Consider the following 11040-nt stretch of genomic DNA (forward strand, 5'->3'; position numbering starts at 1 on the left):
AAAAAACCATTTGGAGGTGTCTTAGGTTTGATAGCTTCATACTCTTAGGCTCAGTTGTTTCAGGGTTTTTGCTGGGTGGCGGGCGGGGAGCATGTTGCAGATGTTCTTGATTTGGTTGTGTATTAGTAAGTTGAGTGGGACTACTTCTAAATTAGTTGTCCTAAGAGGGTCCAATTAAGAATCTAAAATTAAGTGACTTATTTTATTATGACTAAACCTGGCTAAATCAAGGCTGAACGGGACAGAAGGCAAACTGTATTGGGCACAATCTAGTTCACAGGCAACCCTCCTATAAAGCTTCATTGAAGGCAGTAGAGCACAAACCTTATATCCCCATCTCAAACTTCTGTTTTTTTAAAAATGGAAGACTCATGAATGGAAACCAAACTTATTAACACAAAAAAGTGTTACCAAATCTACTTATAGCAGGATCTACAAATATTATTTTGCATACAAAAAAAATACAGCAACATCCCACCACATTTATTGCCACCTACTCTAGCCTCAGATACAGAGACTTAAAAAGAAAAGGAAAGGGACAGAAAGCCATTGGTGCATTAAAATGTGTCTCAGGAATATTCAGCCATTAGTATACCTGACCTTTTATCTCTAGAACCACATGTACCGCACCGAAACTATGTACAGGATAGCAAGGAAGGAGTTGGGATGCTAATCTGGAACCTGACTTAAAGAGAAACTGGGCAGTTGCTTGCCTGGGAAGTCTCAGATAGCCCAGTTCCACAATAAAGCAAGTCTTGTGGAACTGTAAACTTGTGCAGCTTTAAAGGTGGCTTTTTCTGATACTGCAGAACAAAATGCAGCCAAATAGCAGTATTTAGTTATTCCAACTTAGAAGCTTTATATTTAACAGTAACTGGAGATTATGTACATGGGATATTTGAATGTGGAGCTGAAGAGCGTAGAAAAATGCTGCAGAGAACTAAAGAGAAACCCCAGAGGAATAAGCATAATTTATTAAATGTAATTCTCTCTGTTGGATCAAAAAGACATATTCATGGTAACAATGTCTTCTATATTTACAGAACATAATGCCTAAATTATGACCTACCTGTTTGGAAATAATGGGCATTTGTTTTTCTCCTTTCTTCTGTTCAGATCTGGTTTCAAAATAGACGAGCCAGAACACCAAAGAGGATAGGTTCCAGGATAAGGATCGGGAACCATGCTGCAGCTCCTTATAGCCACAGTGAGAGAACCCGTCCAAAAAGCAGCCTGGACAACAGGCCAAGAAGCACTCCAGGAAACAGCCAAAATATTCACACGGAACAATATTACCAGCCAGACAACTTGCATTATGCTGAAAGCTATGGAGGAGCAGAGTTGTGGCAGCCACCTCTCAACAACACGCAACCAGGAGAGTGTGCCCCGCAACAGCAGAGCTTCCTGGAATCGAACCCTGCTTATTACCAGCAAGCTGGTTTTTGTGGAACTGGGCTTTATGAGACTTCCCAGGCGAGCAACTGCCCAGTTCCATATTATGGTGCGGAGATGGTGAGGCAGCCTCCACCATCAGCTGGGAACTTCTTCATGGCATCAGGCACTTCTACTCCCTGGTCTGCAACGGGGAATTATTCAGATACAAATCCTGTACAAATGCAGAATGTTGATGGAATTGTTTCGGACTCTCAGCTTTTCTCTTTAAGTCAGGTTCACCTGCACCTGGAAATTCGGCTGGTGTTTCTCTCCCTCCTCCATAAGGAAATCCCTGAGGGCCCTCACACTAGCATTCCCTCGGCGGTTGCCAAATGCTGAGGGGTGAGCACTCTGCACATGCCTAGGAGTAAACCATCTACCAGCGTCTGTTAGATTCCCTTAGGTGAGAGAAAGGGTTTCTAGAGTGATAGACTAGTAGGTGCCTCCCAGAACTCACTGGAGGAAGACTAAATGGTGACCACCACAGCCCTGTCGAAAACGAGGACACAGATATCATTCAATGGGTCTGTGCTAATGTAGGTAATATTCATCCTTACGTTTGGATGTATGGTTGATTCCCTACCCCCATCAATTTTATTATTTTATCTGTTAGTAAACCACGTTGCAGTTTTTTGTTTTACAATCAAGTGGTGTATACATTTAATGAAATAAATAAACAAATGGCCAAAGGCAACTTAAAAACAATTACTGTAATTTAAATAGAAATATAATACTTCTCACCGTATTTAGGTGACCTGAATGCCTGCTTAGTCTGCTGTCCAAATGCTGACTGTTGGCGGGCATTTGTTTGAAAACTGCATCTAGACCATAAAGCCCTTCAAAGAATGGTGTGTCTGCTATGTCTCTCTTCCAGCACTCTTTACTTTAATCAAATTTCCACTATACTTTTGTTCAACAAGGCTACACTTTCTGAAAAACAACCTATTCACAATGGGCTTCAGAAACCACAAAGTTACTGTCTAACAAGCTGCAGATTAACACACTCACACATATTGATTGATTGATTGATTGATTGATTGATTGATTGATTACAGATCGTTCCAAAGAGCACCCACATTGAAGTATGAATTCTGGTAAAATAACTTATGGGGAAAAAAATATTTAGGCAATCTTAATGCATGAAAGCGTTATGGGTATTTAAAGAGCTTAGATGGTTATTTGAAGCTTGCTCTTTTAAAATATACATTGAGCTTTTGAAGGAAATGTCAAGACACAACTCCAGTTTTTCTGATATCTGCAGGCATAAAACATTGCCCACAGTCAGATTGGACTTATTTGAGTAATATAATAATTTTAATACTTGAAACGGAAATGAGATGAAGTGGGTGTCGATCAGGGAGAGAGGGCTTCATTGGCAGTAGCACCCCAGCTATGGAACAGCCGCCTCAGTGAGTCTTTCCTTTCCAGTGAGTCTTTATCTTGTCTAAATCATCTAGTGAAGACCTTTTGGTTCACCCACATGGTTTAATTCTTTATTGAAGCTTGGGTGTTTTATACTCTCTGTGATGCTATCCATATAAGTTGCAAAAGATGTTTTTGGTTCTCTTTTATCTTTGGTTGATCATGATTTTTATTATTATAAATCAAGACAGATCCTGCAATGCAAGTCTGTCGCAGCTCAGAGGTTGGGGGTTAGCTTGCTCTCGGTTTCCTACCAAAAATCCCTAATAGAAACACCCCTCGAGTTACAGCAAAGGTCAGCCTGTTGAAACTGCCCCCTTAGGCGTCCTCCCAGTGTTAATTCAACACTTCAACACGTATTTCCGAACAGAAACTTGACCTCCTGGTCCGTGCGTTTCAGTAGCCATGAAGTTTAAATCTTCATTCAAACAACAATCAGCACAGCGCTAATATCAAATTGGCATTGCTACTGTTCATATTAGGAAGTTACTTTGTGGTACATTCTGCTTTGAAATTTGTCAAATTATAATTTATGCGGTGAAACATTGTGATCTTTGAATCTTGGAGGAGAAAGGGACATAATGTATAAACGAACTCGTAATAGGTTGAAACGCAGCTATGTATTTGACACCTCAACTATGCTTGCTTGTTTTCCTTTCCTCGTCCTCCTACAAATAAACCCAATTCTATGTTCTTATGGTTTTTATTTACGGAATTTATACGCCGCCCTTCGGAGCCCACATCGGCAAACAGAAACAGTACACACTTTAAAAACAGAAACAAAGCAAAAACATTCTAAAACATTTCGAACATTAAAAAAATAACAATTGCAAACACCTAAAAGCAATTTCAGTTTGGAAGAATCCTAAAAGTAATTATAGGAGGTTTGTTGGTTTGTTTTTTCAACTATTCTTCTGTCCGCTGATCTCGGGGTTGTCAGGAACATTATTCTGCAGCCACCAAATGCCTTAGCAAACGGGAATATTTTCAAATTCCTAATGAAACGCAATAATGATGAAGACTAGAGAGAGCATTCCGCAACCGAGGAACCTCTTTAAATGGGCTGGCCGTCCAGACTGAATTAAAGCAAATTAAACCAACTACAACGGCACTGTCGTCTTATTTATTTATTTAGGTTTTTAAAAGATTAACATACGAATCCTAACTTGCAGGTACCAGCTTGGAAAAGGCATTCTTGGTGCAAGGAACTCCTCTTCTAAGATGGCGGGTGCCCTTGAATATCCAATGCACCGTTTTGAAAAGAACGTAAGCTGTTTCCTAAGTCTTCAAAACTAGCGAAAAATGAATGCAAATTTAATCATATGTTAATAAAATATACATTGCTTACATAGCTTAGATTTCTTTCTTCGGTTGCCGCCGCTCTTATGTATGCCGTATTATTCGCATTTGATACGATTGCTGGCAGTTGCCAGAGCCTCCATCCAAGGCGATGTACTAATTTATTTAGACGGCAGAGGCTGAAATGAGGGGTATGGGAATTAAGTTGTTCCAAGCTTCTTTGTCGATATGAAATAATTTACACTTGCTTCTTTTTAGAACAACAACAAAACCTTTTTAAAAATGAGAGTACCCGTTTAAGATACGAAGTGTGTGCTAAAGTGTGTGTGGGGGGGGTTCTTTGGTTGGACATCGCAAGTGTGATTTTTGTACAATGCGGGTGTGGCTTGGCAAAGAAAATGTGTAGTAGGCGCCCGAAAGATCTCTCTCTCTCTCTCTCTCTCTCTCTCTCTCTCTCTCTCTCTCCTCTTCCATTCTGATGAAGAGTCAATTGCCAAAGGGGTTTGAGCCAGTTTGGCAAAGCAACTGATTTTTTGAAAGAGAATGTAACTGTTTCTATTGGTTGAGAAGCAAGGGTGAAACGCAAAAATGATGAAGACGGGGCAGCTGACTGGGAGGGCATTCCGCAACCGGGAAACCTCGTATTGGTAGAGAAGTAAGGGTGGGGTGACTCCCTCGTATTGGCTGAGAAGTAAGGGTGGGGTCGCCCAACGGAGATAAATGCCCAGACCGAATCCCCTGCAGAGTGAACGAAACTGAGGGAGTTTTTTTTCATGATGGCAACCAACAAGGAAGGTAAGAGAAACTTTTTAAAAAATGATTATTAAGCCCTGAGCTTTCCATGTCGGGAGGAACTTCGGCAAGCGTCCCTTCAGTTTAAGCTTGCCCAGCGCTTCCTTCAGATTTGCCTCTTTGTCTTTTCCCAGGACGAAGCTACCCCAAAGTCGGAGGAGATAGGAGAAAAAGGACCGTTTTCACCCCTGCCCAAATCGAGCTTTTAAAGAAGGCGTTTGAAGAGAACCAGTACCCCGGATACGAGGCTAGGGAGGCGCTGGCGAGGTGCATCGGAGTCGAAGAAGATCGTGTGCACGTAAGAATCGGGATGGTGGGGGCTCCCAAGACTTCCCTAAACCGCACATACTGGAACAATTTGAACCGCTCCGCATAATCCTTGCGCAGTCGAAGGCCATAGTTCACCCGGGTGCCTCTCAGCTTATCGCGAAAGGCGCCTTGTTCAAGAGCTAACTCCCTCTTTCTTGGTTCTTTTTTTTTGGGGGGGGTGTATCGTGGATATAAAGGCTTTTGAACATAACGCCAATATGCCTTTCGCACAACACAAAACAAGTTAACGTAGGTTCTCCCACTGTCATACACTAATCTTTGCTTGGTTTTGTACCTGAAAGTGAAATTATGACCTTCCTGTTTGGAAATAATGGGCATTTGGTTCTCTCCTTTCTTCTGTTCAGATCTGGTTTCAAAACCGACGAGCCAGAACACCAAAGAGGATAAGGATCGGGAACCATGCTGCAGCTCCTTATAGCCGCGGTGAGAGAGCCACTCCAAGAAGCTGCCTGGACAGCAGCCCAAGAAGCAGTCCAGCAAGCAGCCAAAATATTCAAAATATTCACACGCAACAAAATTACCAGCCACACAACTTTCATTATGCTGAAAGCTATAGAGGAGCAGAGTTGTGGCAGCCACCACACAACAACACGCAACCAGGAGAGTATTCCCCGCAACAGCAGAGCTCCCCCGAATTGAACCCTGATTATTACCAGCAAGCTGCTTTTTGTGGAACTGGGCTTTGTGAGACTTCCCAGGCGAGCAACTGCCCAGTTCCATATTACGGTGCGGAGATGGTGAGGCAGCCTCCACCATCATCTGATAACTTCTTCATGGCATCAAGGACTTACACTCCCTGGTCTGCACCGGGGAATTATTCAGCTACACATCCTGTACAAATGCTGAATGTTGATGGAAGTGCTTCGGACTCTCAGTTTTTCTCTTTAAGTCAGGTTCCAGATTAGCATCCCAACTACTTCCTTGCTATCCTGTACATATTTTCCAAGCTCCCTCTTTTAATGTCTTTTAATGTATGACTTCAATGTTTTGAATAAAGTTTGTTCTTTTAATAGCTTGTCTGGACTCCTCATTTAACTTTCCATTTACTGAAACATTCACTCTCCTGTGTGCAAGCATATAAACATGGGCTTAATTTTCCCATAGAAAAATAGTCAGTTGCGCGGTACATGTGGTTCTAGAGATAAAAGACTGCAACATGGGCATTTATCTCTATTAAAAACTTTGTGGGGGACATTTTGAACACTGTTCTTGCTCTTAATCCCCCCAAAGTTTGTGCTCTACTGCCTTCAATGAAGCTTTATGGGAGGGTTGCCTGTGAACTAGAGGTACCACTGTATATGCCTGAGGGAAGATAGCCGCGCCCTGTGGTGGCGCCTGGGGACCGGCTACCAGATAACTCTCGGCATTGTCTTCCCTTATTACTTTCCCGCAGCATCAGAGCTATAACGAACGTCTTGCTGGGGCAACGGAGGAGGGGGCGGGGGTGTCCTTCCCGCTCCTTTTCAAATAAATGGCGATTTAATTTCCCAATAAACATGGTTAGAATCGGCTGCGGAAAACGATGGCAGGCATAGAAATAAGAGCGTAAACTTCTTACTGAGAATTCTTTGGTTTGTTTTCATGCAAGCCTTGTTCAGAGCAACCGGAGGTTTATTTAAAGGCCACAAAGTGCGTGGATTTCAATGTCAGGTACAAAAGCCTTCCTGTAAAAAGCGAAGGCTTTGCCCTTCTGCGCTCGGCCGGATGGGTGGTCAGCGGGGCGCTTGAAAGAATTGCCACTGAAGCGTTCTCTACCGGGGGTCGTTTTACGCAGTGTAACCCCAGGCAGCGCCCGATTCTGGGGGAAAGTGCAGGCGATGCAGTCCCGAGCTTTCCATGTCGGGAGGAAGATCTGCAAGCGTCGCTTCAGTTGAAGCCGAGCGCTTCCTTCAGATTTGCCTCTTTGTCTTTTCCCAGGAGGAAGCTACCCCAAAGTCGGAGGAGATAGGAGTAAAAGGACCGTTTTCACTCCTGCCCAAATCGAGCTTTTAAAGAAGGAGTTTGAAGAGAACCGGTATCCCGGATACGAGACTAGGGAGGCGCTGGCGAGGTGCATCGGAATCGAAGAAGATCGTGTGCACGTAAGAAGAGGGATAGTGGAGGTTCCTGGGACTTCCTTAAACCGCAAATACTGGATAAATTTAAATCGCTCAGAATAATTCTTTCGTTGTCATTCGAATGCCTTAGCTCTCCCTGATGCCTCCGAGCTTAACCTGAAAGCTGCCGTATTCAAGAGCCAACTTCCTCTTTCCTGGGTTTTTGTGGAGTTTTATTGGGGGGGGGGGCTGTTGTACCGTGAATGGAAAGGCTTTTTGTAAGGGGCGGGTGCATTGTGTCCCCTCCTTTTCAACTGTAGGAAGAAATTGTGCCCATACTTGTTCAGAAATCCTGGTTCCTGATTAAGGCTTCCTTTTCCTTCCCACTCAAATTATTGGAGGCACATACTTTCAAATATCAAAGGTTCTGGGTTTGAACAGTAAAAACTCTTAACAGACCTGGTTTCAACCTAATTTGAGGATAAAACCATCTGGTTTTCTAGGCTGCCTTTATAACCTGACTCACCTGACCGAACTCCCAAGGGAGTGTGCATAGGATATTCCTATTAGGATGGCAGCTTTCAGCACCTTGCATTGAGAGACCAAATGTGCAGCATTCAGCTGGAACCACAGTTAAGCAACATTGCTTTTCTAGCCAATGTCCCGCAAGTCCCTAGTTCTCCCCCACTGAAAAAATTACACTACACGAGGCACGAATATTCGGTGGTCCTCTGAGCTAGAAAGTGAAATTATGACCTATCCATTTGGAAATAATGGGCATTTTGTTTTCTCCTTTCTTTTGTTCAGACCTGGTTTCAGAACAGAAGAGCGAGAACAAAGGTGACTGGTTCCAAAATAATGATCAGGACCCGAGCTACAGCTCCTTATAGCCGCTGTGACAGAAGAAGAAGTCCATCAAACAGAAGAAGAAGAAGAGTTTGGATTTGATATCCCGCCTTTCACTCCCCTTCAGGAGTCTCAAAGCGGCTAACAATCTCCTTTCCCTTCCTCCCCCACAACAAACACTCTGTGAGGTGAGTGGGGCTGAGAGACTTCACAGAAGTGTGACTGGCCCAAGGTCACCCAGCAGCTGCATGTGGAGGAGCGGAGACGCGAACCCGGTTACCCAGATTACGTGACTACCGCTCTTAACCACTACACCACACTGGCTCCAGGGGATAAACAGCCAGGGGAGCAGCCCAAAAAGCAGCCATGCAGCTTCCATTATCCCGAAAGCTTTTGTTCAGACCTGGTTTCAGAACTGAAGAGCGAGAACAAAGATGACTAGGTCCAAAACAATGATCAGGAACCAAGCTACAACTCCTTATAGCCGCTCTGACAGAAGAAGTCCAAGCACTCCGAGAAGCAGTGCAAGAAGTCCGACGCAGCAACATTACCAGCCACGCAGCTTCCATTATCCCGAAAGCTATGAAGGAGCAGGGTTCTGGCTGCCACCTCTCAGCACCACGCAACCAGCAGAGCCCGTCTATGCCACACAGCAGCAGAACTCCCAGGAATTGAACCCTGTTCATTACCAGCCAGCTGCTGTTGGTGGAACTGGGCTTTGTGAGTCTTCCAAGGCAAGCAACTGCCCAGTTCCATATTATGATGCAGAGATGATGAGGCAGCCTCCACTATCAAATGGTAACTTCTGTACTCCATCAAGCAGGGAAACTCCCTGGTCTGCAATGGGGAACAGTCATGCAATGGGGAACACTTATGCAACGGGGAATTATCCAGCTGCAAATCCTGTGGAAATGTTGCCTGAAGATTACCAAAATTGGCAGCAAAGCAATATCTTCCCTTCTCCCGACGCCTTCTAGGGTTACTCGTCCAAATAAATACATTTTGAAGTTTTTCAATAAAGTTTGTTATTTTAATGCCTTTGTCTGGGATCATCATCTGGCTTTCTTTTTACTGAAGCATTCTCTTCCCATTGCCCAAGCAAGCTAAGACCACTTCTATATTGAAATCAAAAATAAAAGCTGAACAATTGGCCACTACTGTAGTTCAAATAAGGGCCACAGTCAAAATCTGGGGTTAGAACAATTGGGAAAATGTTTCAAAATGTTCCAATTTTGCTTTTGCTTTTTTCGGGTTGATGTGAGTTAAATGTTTAGTTGGGGTTGGCAGTTACTGTAATTTGGGTACAGTATAAGTATAAACTGTTGATTATTATTATTATTATTATTAGTTCCTTGGTTTGCTATTTATTTGTTTTGTTTTTTAATGTTTGATGCATTGTGTTGTAAGCACAATGTATTTTTGTACTCTTTGCAGAAAACAATAAAGCATATATGGATATAGATATATACGTGCGTTTTTGTGCATGTGATTCTATGGGGATGGATTTTTCTGAGTCCTGCCTGCCTGCCATGCTACATAATGCACTCCCTTTTTGAAATGTTGCCTGAATACAGAAAGGGGTTGTTTCTGCTGAATCCCCTCTCTGCTTTTGCGTGCAACTTCCACGAAGGAAGAGTTCACCCAAACCAAAATCCACAGTAGCTTGATGATGTGACTCAGACATTGGGTTAAATCATGGAATTCAAAAGGTTAAATGAGGATGCTAATTGAGAGTATTGGGAATGCCTTACAAGATTCCAACCTGTTTATAATGCTACACAATTATCACGTCATCATTCAGTATTTCCTCTTGTCCCTGATCTTAAACCAAGCTAATCCTTGCTGAGTTTCTGACAACCAGACAAGGGACCAATTCTGCTTATGCGGTTCAGGGTTTGCTTTCCAACCAAATGGTTCTGAAACCGGGTTTCAGTTCCACGAGCTTATTTCTCTATTTATATCCCTCCCAGGGGCGCCCACTTGAATAGAATTTTTTTTTTTGGGGGGGGGACCTGGGCCCAAGAGTTGGCTCCTAGGACCCCACCTTCTCCCCCCTGGGACCTTGAGGCGGCCCACCTCCTTCTTCCCTCTCAGCCCCCGACACCCCCGCGAGGGAGACCAGCCGGAGAGGCGGCGACTGGCGCAAAGGCACCCGAGTGAGCTTCGGGGCTGGTAGTAGGGCGTGTGTGTGCAGGGATTGTGGGGTGTGGTTGTGTATGTATGTATGTGTGTTTGTGTGTGTGTGTGCAGGGTGGGGGGGGGGGTTGCAGGGATTTGAACCCTGCCTGGCCTCAGGCCAACACGCTAATACGCCGCCAAATATATATATGCCAGAGGGAACATAGAATCCAGGTTGACGCCGCGCTCCGTTTCCCGTCCAAACCGCCCCCGCGCATGCGCCCCCGCCTGTCTTGCCTTGGCGCCCTTTGGCCACGGCTTCCCCAGAGCCTCACACCAGCCGCCCTCCTTCTCCCTGGTCTCCCGCTTCTCCCCCCCCTCCCCTCGGTCTCCTCTTTGCTCCCTCTTCACACAATGACACCCCCACCCCACCCCGCAGGGGGACCCACCCGTGAGGCGAGATAAGCGCATTAGCATCTCTGGCCTCTGAGGAAGGCTGCCCCCTCTCGCCTTCCCTTCTGCTCCTTTCATTCCTTCATCCTTCTGCTCCCCTCTGGCCCCTCCAGGCTCAGCGCCCCAGGGCGGCGGGGGGGGGGGGAACGGACCGGCTGGGCTGCCCTAAATCCGCCTCTGCTTGGAAGCTCACTTTGGTTTTTGGTTGATTATGATTTTTAATTATTAAAACACAGATCCATTTATTCAGAAATACGTCCCTCTCAATCCCTACCATTTGATTTACTTATGTACTGCTTTTGAAATGAAC

This window comes from Podarcis vaucheri, assembly GCF_965113315.1.
Source record: "Podarcis vaucheri genome assembly, chromosome: 5".
Classification (NCBI taxonomy): Eukaryota; Metazoa; Chordata; class Lepidosauria; order Squamata; family Lacertidae; genus Podarcis; species Podarcis vaucheri.